Source organism: Euprymna scolopes, chromosome 17, assembly GCF_053919585.1.
Source record: "Euprymna scolopes isolate OS-2025 chromosome 17, ASM5391958v1, whole genome shotgun sequence".
In the NCBI taxonomy this organism is placed as follows: domain Eukaryota; kingdom Metazoa; phylum Mollusca; class Cephalopoda; order Sepiida; family Sepiolidae; genus Euprymna; species Euprymna scolopes.
In genome coordinates this window covers 15,249,880-15,262,745 of record NC_136498.1, presented here as the reverse complement: position 1 = coordinate 15,262,745, position 12,866 = coordinate 15,249,880, and the positions used below count along the sequence as shown (strand labels likewise).

Below are 12,866 nucleotides of genomic sequence, written 5' to 3'. Positions count from 1 at the left end.
AACCTTGGTCCTTGCTCCTTTAATTGAAAAAAAAATTAGGGCTTGATTTACATTTTTCGAGGAGTTATAAGCTTGGAAAGACGGGGTGGAATTATTCACTATTTTTCACGTAATTTCTGACACACCTACCAATCTACCCATGTTAAGAACGGCTTTCGGAATAGACACCCCTAACCTTGTCAGCATACCCGAAAAGTATTAAAAGTTGACGTGTCGAATGTGAACGATGAGTTGGACGTAATGTAAAAATGTACCGAATTTAAAAGGGAACGAGATTCAAATTTCCGTTCCATTTTTACAACAACCGTAAAGCAGAGCATTCTATGCAAATTTTACCTAACTTACTGTATTAATACTATTTTTTTTAAGCAAAAAAAAAAATATTTAGGTTTGGCTATAAATTCCTAAACTCATTTCACCCTAAATAATTTAGGTGACTGAAATAGGAATCTAATTGAATCTTTAATTTTCTGAATAGTATGCGAGAAATTCATTTTTCTTCGAGTTATATCGAATTCATTAATACGGACTTTAGTGGCTCTTTTCGTAATGTTACTGTAAAAAATATTTTTTATTGCTACATGTTACAATGCTTTATTTATATAAAAAAAGCAAAAATAAATTCTTGCGTTTTTTATTTACTACTGAAAACCATAACTTTAGGGAAGGTATATTTTGTTTAAACAAAATAAAACATTTTCACTAAGAGTTAAGTAAAAATAATTAGTTCATTATATTCTGCGATCATTATTTGATAAATACTGCAACTTTTATTAAAATTGGTTAATTTCCTGATTTTTGGTGAATTTTTAAGTAAAGGGAGGAGTCAAAATGTTTATACACTTTGAGCATCGGCATTCATATTGTCTGTACCTACCATTTTTCGATGAATATTTTATAGGAAAGCGGCCACGTGTGGTTAATTTAAATTAAATTTCAATCACATGGTTACATTGTCAATAATCATGTGATTAAATCCATTGAAAATTTACCGATATTTTAAACACATTCTGTTTACATTAATCCTGTAGTGTTGAGACCAAAATATCCTTTTAGTGATGCAGTGTTGGCAACTGAGATTTAAAAAAACCCCGCGAGATCAGGAGAAAGAAATGTCCAGAAAATCGCTAGATTTTTAATTTTTATCATCTGAAATTTTCAAAAATCACTAATTCCCCCTCCCCCAAAACTCCATATTTTAACTTCCTACCATAAAAAAATTTATAAATATAGTATATTCAATATATAAAATGTTCCGTGTTTTCTCACTATATGTTTCTGGAATTATATTGAAGCGTTTAGCTCCCAGAAGGCTTACATATTTTATCAGCTAGTTTTACCTGTTTTTTCAGAGAGGGTATTTTTTTTTTGCAGGAAACAAATCATAAACTCAAACTTTTTATAATAAAAGTTAAATTGAAATATACTACAAATTAAACATCACAATAATGGTGCAACATATTTTGAAATTAGAAAAATAAAAAAACAAAAAAACTTTGTTTTAGAATGTTAAAAGTATTTAGGTTGGTAGATAATTAAATTCTACTGTATTGGTATAAGTTTTTTTTTTGCTGTTGTTTCTTGCTTTTTACAATTTCCGACTAAATACTTCTAAATTAAGCGGGGTTGCTTAGATCGTATTTTAAACTAAACTTCGGAGTTGGAATGCCCCCCTACCTAAAACGTACTTGGAAAAATCGATTTTATAGCGAGATTTAAGAATGGTTAGCTGAAAAAAGGTGAAAAACAAAACAAATAATCAATAAATAATTGTTACCAAAGGCAATAAATGCTACTTTTTTTTTACTTACATGAATGAGTTTATTTTATGTTTTAAAGTATTTTCAAGCGCTTTTCTTTATTTTTTAATCTAAAATTGCGGGTGTGTGGTGCGAAATATCTCAAGATTTTCTAGAATTCTCCGCTAGATTGCAAACGAAATCTACAGATCTAGCAAGAAAACAGCTAAATTGGAAACACTGGTCACGTGACAGTAAGCGGTGATAGATAATTGTCCCAAAATAAAAAAAATGGCCTATCGGTACAAAGAAAACCACCTATTTATCATAGAAAAATTAAGTATAATGTTATAATTAAAAAGAAATATATAAAAACACACATGGATATAGTAAACATATTATACCAAAACGTGGAAGCCATCCGTCCAGTGGTTTTTTTAGACTATTAATTGCGAACGAACCAAGAGTTACATTTATATATATATATATATATATATATATATATATATATATATATATATATATATATATATATATATATATATATATATTAAGCAATGTGATTTATAATTTAAAAACTTTAAAAATTTAACTATCGAGCTTATTATATATCTAAATTACAACGAGCATTTCCTGTATTTTAATTAAACTAGTAATTTCACTATTACATTAAAATACACTTAGCTCTTTAGACTATTATTCTAATCTCCTTTAAATTTATATATATATATAATGTATATATAAATATATATATATATAATGTATATATAAATATATATATATATATAATGTATATATAAATATATATATATATAATGTATATATAAATATATATATATATAATGTATATATAAATATATATATATAATGTATATATAAATATATATATATAATGTATATATAAATATATATATACTGTATATATAAATATATATATATATAATGTATATATAAATATATATATATAATGTATATATAAATATATATATATAATGTATATATAAATATATGTATATATAAATATATATATATATAAATATATATATATATGAATATATATATAAATAACTATATATATAAATATATATAAATATATAAATATAAATATATATATATAAATATGTATATATAAATATAAATATATATAAATATAAATATATAAATATAAATATATATATATAAATATAAATATATATAAATATAAATATGTATATATAAATATAAATATATATAAATATAAATATATATATATATATGAATATATATATATATATAAATATAAATATATATAAATATAAATATATATATATGAATATAAATATATATAAATATAAATACATATATATAAATATATATATAAATATATATATATAAATATAAATATATATATAAATATAAATATATATATATAAATATATATATATAAATATATATATATAAATATATATATAAATATAAATATATATATATAAATATATATATATAAATATATATATTTATATATAAATCTCTCTCTCTCTCTATATATATATATATAAATATATATATGTATATGTGTGTGTTTTATTTTTTTTATTACCATTTTATCTGTTTAGTTACACATGTTTCGGTTGCCGAATCATATTTACGATCTAGCAACTTCGTTAGACTTTACTGTAAAGTTGCTGGATCGTAAATATGATTCGGCAACCGAAACATATGTAACTAAACATATAAAATGGTAATTAAAAAAATAAAACACGTATTTTCTCTGCAATAGTATTGAGCACTCTCTTAAGGTTTTTACTAATTAACATTTTTGCTATATATATATATATGAATGAATATGAATATGCCATGAAAATAACGATAAAGCAGAGACAAACTCGCAACATCTCTTCTGTGAGAAAGAGGTTGCAGGGAAGAGAAAAGGACACCCCGCACAAGGCTACAAAATCTATTTTGAACTTTATCAAGGCAGGATAAGTCCTTTCTAGCAGCTCCTGCCCACATGTGGCAACAGTATTCCATCCTTGGACGCACCTAGCTCCTATATAGATAGAGAATTGCATCAGCAGTGTGATATCTACTGGATCGATAGAAAGATCCCACCATTTTTCCAGCGACCTTGGCAACGGATTTTATGTATATGTTCCATTTAAAATCAGGAGTAAAGGTCAAGCCCAGAAGTTTGTCAAAACATGAGGCCTCCTCAAGACGAGAGCCATTCATTTCAATTGATGCCAGATGGGGATCAGAGCGTTGATGATGTACAGAGAGAAGCTTGGTTTTAGATGCATTAAAAGTAAAAAGCCACGTCTTTCCTCATTGTACCACTTGCTCAAGATCAGAGGAGAGAGAATCAGAGAGAACTTGGTCGTTTACTGTCTTAGATGTGCTACCATAGATGGTAGTGTCATCAGCAAAAATGTCTACGAATGATGTAAGGATGTGATTAGGAAGATCATTAATATAGATCAGGAAAAGAGTTTGGCCCAGGATGGACCCCTAAGGGACTCCAGCATTAATACTGTGAGCTTCTGATTTCTGCTCATCAACCACGACTCTTATGAACCTATCAGAGAGAAATGATTTAATAATTGAGAAGACATTTACAGCTATACTATAGCTGGAGATCTTGTGAAGTAAACCTTTATGCCATATTCTACCAAAGGCCTTTGATATGTCAAGAGCAATTGCCCTAGAAAGGTAGCCTCCGTCGAGAGATTCGCTAATCCTATGAGATATAACTGTAAGCACATCTGCTGTAAATCTAGCAGAACGGAAACCATATTACGTGTCACTAAGAAGGTTGTTTTTGCTGAGATGGTTGATTACTTCTATATTTAACACAGATTCCAGCAACTTACTCATGACGCACAGGAGACATATTGGCCTGTACTGTGAGGGAGATGACCGATCACCTGAATTCTTAAATACGGGGCATACTGATGAGATTTTCCAGGGTGACAGGAAGCAATTCTCCGTAAGACAACGTTTAAACAGTTTTGTAAGGATGGGCACAAGTTCTGGTTGAAGTTTTGTGAGTACTATAATTGGAATACCGTCAGGACCAGTTGCTTTACTGGAATCAAGCTTTTTGATTAGCTTGGCAACATCACGTACAGATATTTGTATATCACATAGCATGTTTTCTGATACAGGAGGAAATATTGAAGGTTGGCAGCCTTGGTCGCAAAGGTTAGAATTAGCTGCAAAGTTCTTGGTAAAGAGTTTGGCTTTGTCTGATGCTGACGAGATTACCTCAGGTCCATTTATGAGAGTTGGGATAGAGCACACGCTTCTGTTCAGGATTCTGTTTACTATTTGCCAAAACTGGTGGGAACCAAGCCGCTGCTCAACTACTTTGGACTTGACGGACTGAACATACAACTCTCTTGCGTTCTTTATTAATTTCTTACAATGGTTGCTGGAAGTTCTGAAAGCGGCTTTAGTCATTTGATAAGATTTCCATAAAAACACCTCATTTTTAATTTTCTACTATTGTAAAAGCACTTTTTCAAAGATTACAAACATCAAAGTTTTCAATTTTATTATAACTAGCAATTTTATTATTACTAGCAATTTTATAATAACTAGCAATTTTATAATAACTAGCAATTTTATAATAACTAGCAATTTTATAATAAGTCTGCACTTTTATTTTGCTGATTATTCCTTTTGAAGAAAAAACATCTCATTTTTTTTTAAAACTCCATGAAATGAGGGAAAGTGGCTCTTATATTCCTTTTTTTTTTAAAAACTTTTGATGAATTAATAAATAACGTAAAGTTTATTTTTCATAATTTTATCTTGTTTTTATTATATTTAGTGAAAGATATACTGCTCATAAATATTATTTGATTTTTTGTTGTTATATTGACAAATTTACGGGAAAGCATTACTTAAATGATACAAAGAAAACATTGTTCCGTTTCACCAATATGATTACCTCATGTGGTGAGCGCCTATATTTATGAAACATAATTATCTATAGACACGTGTTTCGCCATTTTACGGCTTATCAACTCGCTAGTTACACGTAGCTAATGCTTCGCTGTAAAAAAATATATTTCGATACGTTTAATTGTAAATATCGCAAAGCAAACAAAACAAAAATACAACAATAATAAAATTACATTTCTATGTCATATAGCTCTTCTCAGAAAGGGTGTCAGTCTTTAGTTACTGGGGTCTTCCTTTTGAATCTCGTTAGAATCAGCCACGCTGATGAGCTGTAGAAACGTCGAAACACAAACGGTAGTGCACTGATTCCTTAAAGGTGCTTGGCAGTCCCGTCGCCATTCCATAGTAAGGACGCCTCAAACAATTAGCTATAAACCAACTCCTTTCCAAAGGGAGAAGATAAGGTTTGGTATATTGGATCTCCCAAAGATGAAAAGAATAAATATCATAGAAAAAAAGAGGCACTAGCAATAGCACAGTCTCTGTCGGACTGATTGCCGAGGACGGGTCGTCCACTAGTATACTTGAATGGCGACAGTCTGTGTTTAGGAGAGTTGAAGCGTGCAAATTCATGTTTTATTATGACTCTCTGCATTAAAAATAGTTTTTCATAAATGCATGTTTGTGGGATTTGAAATGGATATGCTCAACATACGAATCCCTCTCGTCTCTTTTTATGGAATAAGTAAGTAAAGAAAATAATTTGGCCAATCATACGCAGTGCGCGCACACACCCTGACATATTTGTGTTGGTCCTCTATAAACATGCATTGGGTTAGCGTTAGGGTCCAGGTCTTCCCCGATTAAAACCACCTTTTCGCCGTAGAAAAAAAAAACAACAAAAAAAAAAAACAACCATTCTTAAAATTATTAAAGAGGAACCATATCTTGCTTGTCACCACGAAGAAGGAATCATATTTTTTTTGTCACCACCGCCCCGTTTGCGGAGCAAAAACAGTACTTCAAACTGGACAGACAATCTTGACCATAATCTATAAGTCGTTTCCAATTAATGCTGAAGATCAATAATAATAATAATAATAATAATAATAATAATAATAATAATAATAATAATAATAACAACAATAATAATAATAATAATAACAACAATAATAATAATAATAATAACAATAACAACAATAATGATAATAATAATAACAATAACAACAATAATGATAATAATAATAATATAATAATAATAATATAATAATGATAATAATAATAATAATAATAATAATAATAATAATAATAATAATAATAATAATAATAAAGGACGCATTGTTTAACGTTATTAACTGGAGCAATTTCGTTTCGGTGAATTTGTGTTTTTTTATTGTCTAGTGCTACGATGTTACAATATTTTCTTTACTGAAAAATAACGTAAAAAAATATATTTTTTGCGCTCTTGTAGATTAACCCTTTATAACCTGGTTGAACTAATTTGTTCAGTCACATAAATGAATATAATGGCACACATAAAGGGGGAATTGATTAAAACACGCCTTGTACGTATTAGTTCAGTATCTGGGTAGATGCCAGATATCTCCAGATTGTAACTGTCCATTGCTTACATTCAATATGCCGCCATCTAAAATTAACAATAAACATTTTTTAATCATCTACATCATAATTCAGGTCATAAAGGGTTAATACCTTCCATTAAATCACTCCCTCAAGGTCCCAATAATTCTATTGTTTTTAAAATGATTATGTGAGAAAACCTTGAAAATAAAGAAGAGAAGCAATTTTAACGTTTTAGCAGGGTTAACAATTTTTTACCACTAACCCTAAGTTAGAGTGGCTACCAGTTGGTTGGGTTAGAACATTGTAAGGAATGTTTAAAAAATAATTTATTTGAATGATTAAAATAAAAATTATATATATATATATATATATATATATATATATATATATATATATATATATATATATATATATATATATATATATTGTGAAAAGTGTAATATATTGTTGGGCATTATGTGGACGTTCAGCATTAATGGCAACCCCACAATATTATTGTAGCCCTTTTGTTAAAACTGTAAAAAAATAATCTGGTTAAAGCAATGTCAAGATATATCTTGTTATTACGGTTTATCATCAATATTCTTATAGGAGTCTGTAACATATTTCCATTGTATAGACGCCGGGTGCAAACCGAAACCCCACGATATCATTATACTATCTTTAGACAGAATATCAAGAAGGTATATTTTAGTTTCACGTACGGCCCAAAAGTGATATCTCTTAAATCTGTTTATATTGCATCTTCGGTGATCGGGAGATCCTATTTATTAAAAAGAAGGATAAAATATGATAATATACTACGAACATCAAATTAGTGTATCTGTATACTAATTTAATGTTCGTAGTATGTTATCACCTTCTATCCTCCTTTTTAATAAATAGGATCTTCTGATCAAATATTTTATAATCTGAAAGCCGTGACAAACATACGTACGTACGTTAAAGATACAACGGTATTGATAAATAGATATTATTCCTAAAAACTGAAATTAACTTGAAAATCTTATCTAAAAAATAACACGGTTCGTGCACTGTTTTGTTGTCGTTGGGTAGAGAAATGGTTGTATTCAGTCTTAGCAGGTCCACCGTCCCAGGCTTTATCTTCTCTGTGTGATTTATTGCTAATTGTCTGAGGTGCCCCTACCGAGGAATTTTTTGTAAGCCAGAGTGCGTTTATCCAAGTGCGCTGGCTCTCTCAAAACCACGCTTGACCTCGTGTCTAACTTCGTTACAAGCAAGTGAATGAAATAATTTTGTCGGCACTGAAAAAATCGATATCAATAAAAGGAGGTCAATACAAAAAACAGGGATTAACCGAAACAAATCAAGAAAGTTCAATAACACCAAATGGGGAAACAATTCTTTCCTTGGATTATTTGGATTACTGATCTCATCTTTAGTGTTATTTGCACAACGCTTCGGCCGATGTAACCCCCAACCCTCTTCAAATGTACCTTGCCGATCACGTGGCATGACGGATAAAGTACTCGGTAAAATTTTGGAGGTTGGTTGTGCAATCCTCAGTGCGACAATACTTAGAATACAATTGCGAATTATTAACAACTTTTACCCAGCCATAGCTGAGGGAATGAGAACAATCTACCCTCGGGAATTAAATAAAGGGTTTCGTTTGAAATTCCGTTCAGCAGATTCTCGAGTTCGATAAAATACACCGTAGGTTACATCTGCCGAAACGTTGTGAAAATAACACATAATATGAGAATAGTAGTTTGAAATAATACAAATTATCAACCCTTTTACAACAATTACTCGTCTAGCTACAGCCAGTGTCAACGATTTTCCCCACTCCCTATCTGTATCTAAAACTAAACGCAAATTCCCTGGACAAAGGTTATTTCCTAGAACTGCTCGCTTGTGGAGCTCTATACCGCCGGTCTGCTTCCCAACTGACTACAACATTGTAGCCTTCAAGTCCAATGCAAACAAGTTCTTGTTGAACCGCCTCCTTAAATAATCAAGTTGTCTAACCGACCACCTGAAACCTTTATCTTCGAGTGATTTTCGGGACTTGAGAAACAGTAATAAACTTATAAAACAATTAACTTGCCTCCCCACGAGGGCAGAGTCAGGCACAAGGTCGGTTTTTAATGTGGGGAAACTCCAGCTCTCCAAAAAGGGGCATCCTGGATAGGAGCAAAAATAAAAATTGTCTCAGTCATGAGGGATTTCTCCTCCACTGACCGAGGACAGAAAAACGGAAGTGTAGCATCAGAACAGATACTACACTGTGATCTTGGCCTGAAGGCCAAGTATAAAAAAAAAGATCTAAAAATGTTAGAAACTTACCTTATGTTTTTTGTTGTTGGTATAGAAAATGTACTTTTAAAAGCCTGGTCCTTGTTTTAGTCAGGTGTGTCTGTTGTTTATTGTGGCACAATTTTTTTTATGCAACACAAGACACAGATTTATCCTCTTCTACGTTTTGTTTATGTGTTTTTTGTTTTTGTTTTTGTTTCGTGATTTATTTTCTTTTAGTCCGTTTTCATTTATTTCTCTCTTTAATATCTTCGCTGTTTCATTCGCTGTGCATTTGTTGAAATTTTAGTTGCAGTTTAAGTACGCAAAAAGTTAATTTTAAACAAGCGCTGGTGTTGTTTTTAATATTTTTATTATTATTTCTTTCTTCTGCCTCTTGCCCCGCTGTTTACTGCCGACAATAGTCTATGTTGTTGGTAGGCGTAAATAAGTTGTTTTTGTCAGATGGTGTTCTTTCCGTGTTTTTCGGGTGGGCAGGCACACAGCGACAAACTGCACTGAGGTCTGCCCGCAAAGCGCAGGCTTTTATTCAGAAAAATACGTGGGTGTAGATGTGAGAGGAGGAGGAAGATGAAAAACGAGAGGGGGAGAAGAGGAGAAGAAGGCGGTTAAAAGAGAGTAAGAGGGGGTGGGATGAGGCTTGGGTTTATCATAGTCTTCTGTGGTCGTGCGCATGGCACGTTCATTAATCAACTATTCATTGTCTTACGGACCTACTAGTAGTACATCGTCACTGTAATCATGTTTGCGAATCGAAAATAAGTTTATTTTGTAAATAATCCTACAAAAAGATGTTAAATCTATCTATCTATCTATCTATCTATCTATCTATCTATCTATCTATCTATCTATCTGTATATAGTTTGCTCATCTGTGAAATGTTCATGTATTTACTATATGTCCTTCTTAGGCTAATCATATATATATATATATATATATATATATATATATATATATATATATATACATACATATATATACATACATATATATACATATGTATATATACATATATAGACATATAGATATATACACATACATATATATACACATATATAGACATATATATAGACACACATATATATATATACATACATATATATACACATATATAGACATATATATATAGACATATAGATATATACATACATATATACATATATAGACATATATATAGACATATAGATATACATTTCTATACAGACATATATATACATATATATGCACACACACACGTACATATATATATATACACATCTCGCTATATTCAGCCACTCTGATGAGTCGAAGAGGACGAAACACGTGTTAGTGGATAATTACATTTTAAAAATAATATATATATATATACATTGTATGTGTGTAAGCGGACCAATCAACGTTTCAACATTTTCGTGTTTTGTCGGGACTCCAAGTGAATTTCACAGTAAAAGATGTTTAAAAGTTCCTCAATCTGCGTAGACTCCTAACAATGTTTATATAATTTTATTTATATAAAAGTTCTGCACACATATTGACACTTTTGAAGAAATATTGGTTTTTAGTTCATGTTAACAATATAACTAAAATTAATGCATTATATATATATATATATATATATATATATATATATATATATATATATATATATATACACACACTGTGTAAGCAAAATCAATATTCAAAACAAGGTGTTGGTGGCAACAAAAAGTGTATTTCAATTTACGTTACAGTTGTTTCCATGTATATTAATGCTCAATTATAAAATTTGATAATTTTGTAGCTTACTCTTTAAGGCAACCATTTTTGGCTTAAAACTCATTGGTATATGAAAATTTACTGAATTTCACGAACTCAGTATAATTACATATAAGTCTATATATATATATATATATATATATATATATATATATATATATATATATATATAAATATATATATAATCATGCACATTTAGCCTGACGATTCGCTACGGGAATTTAACATGGAAATCTTTGTATAGCTTAATTACCATAAATATATATTCATAACTTACAATGCGTGTGTGCAAGAATCTCGTCATTTTCTGATTGATTTAGAAAAATGTCTCATTATTTTATTTTTTCTGCGAAATGATTGCGAAATGTAAGTCGCCATTGTGGAAGTATTTGCAAATTAAATTAAAATTAAATTAATAAGTTTATTTAGAAAATAATTGTATGTAAAATTGTTAAATCTCTCTCTCTCTCTCTCTCTCTCTCTCTCTCTTTCTATATATGTGTGTGTGTGTGTGTGTGTGTGTGTGTGTGTGTGTGCGTATGTACGCTTATTTATATATACAAGAATTTACGCTGCACTTATTCTCCGTTTATGAAATACTTAAAAACTTCTTTTGAAAATACCTTGAGTTTTTGGAAGTGTATGTCTAGGCTTTCATTTCTCTTATCTGTTTGCCTATTTTGTCGCAAGGTTTCCTAAGCTTATTTTTATGCATCTTTATTTCTATATAACTGTATGTGCTAACTGTCATATCACGGAATAGTTATTACGAATAATGTTTCATTGATATCAATATACTTATTATTTATTCATTTATTTATTTATACTATTTATCTATTTAAGTATATATATATATATATATATATATATATATATATATATATATATATATATATATATATATATATGTATATATATACATATACATATACATGTGTGTATATATACATATATATGTGTGTATATATTCATATACGTATTTATATATATATATGCATATACATGTGTGTGTATATATATATATATATATATATATATATATATCTTTTACTATTATATAAAAGGAACTTTGTGTGTATGTTCGTTCTCTATGGACTCCTAAACGGTTGGGCCGATTGTTTCGAAATTTCACACAAATGTACTTTATGCGCCTGCCAGTGTTCTTGGGTTTTGTACGAAATGCCTTCGATAAGTATTGATAATCGAAATAATCACATGGAAGAAAGAACAGGAGATTTTGACAAAAGCTAACGCCCTTACACAGCCGTATACTACAAATGAATGTGAGAAATTTTATTTCCACACAAGCCGAAAGGCCTGATGTATAAAATCAACAGTAGCTTCTTTGATATAATAGAGCGCGTTCAAAATGATTGTTTCCGCTTAAAGCGCAATCGCACCATGATAATTGACTTTTATTTTTATATATTTTAAACTTAAATTCAAGCCATTATCACCGCATATGCAGTAAGGCCAGGTATATAAAATCAACAAGAGGTTCTTTCATATGATAGGGGCGCGCTAGAAATGGATGTTTCTGTTTAGAGCACAACTGAAGCACAATGCTTAACTTTTACATTTTAAACTTTAATTGAAATAATTACACATGAAAAATATTTTTATAAAACGAATAGTAAGTTCTCT

At 29.7% G+C, this 12,866-nt stretch overlaps 1 protein-coding gene across 1 annotated transcript in view; it reads right to left on the bottom strand.

Annotated features, from left to right (window-relative positions):
• The window catches only part of LOC145296680 (cytochrome P450 10-like), a 46,062-nt gene extending 36,033 nt beyond the window's left edge, over positions 1 to 10,029 (bottom strand). Inside the window, exon 1 of the mRNA XM_080142630.1 lies at positions 9,519 to 10,029. The gene's annotated coding sequence lies outside the window, so the exon portion shown is untranslated. The remainder of the gene's footprint in view (positions 1 to 9,518) is intronic.
• Between the last annotated feature and the right edge of the window lie 2,837 nt (positions 10,030 to 12,866).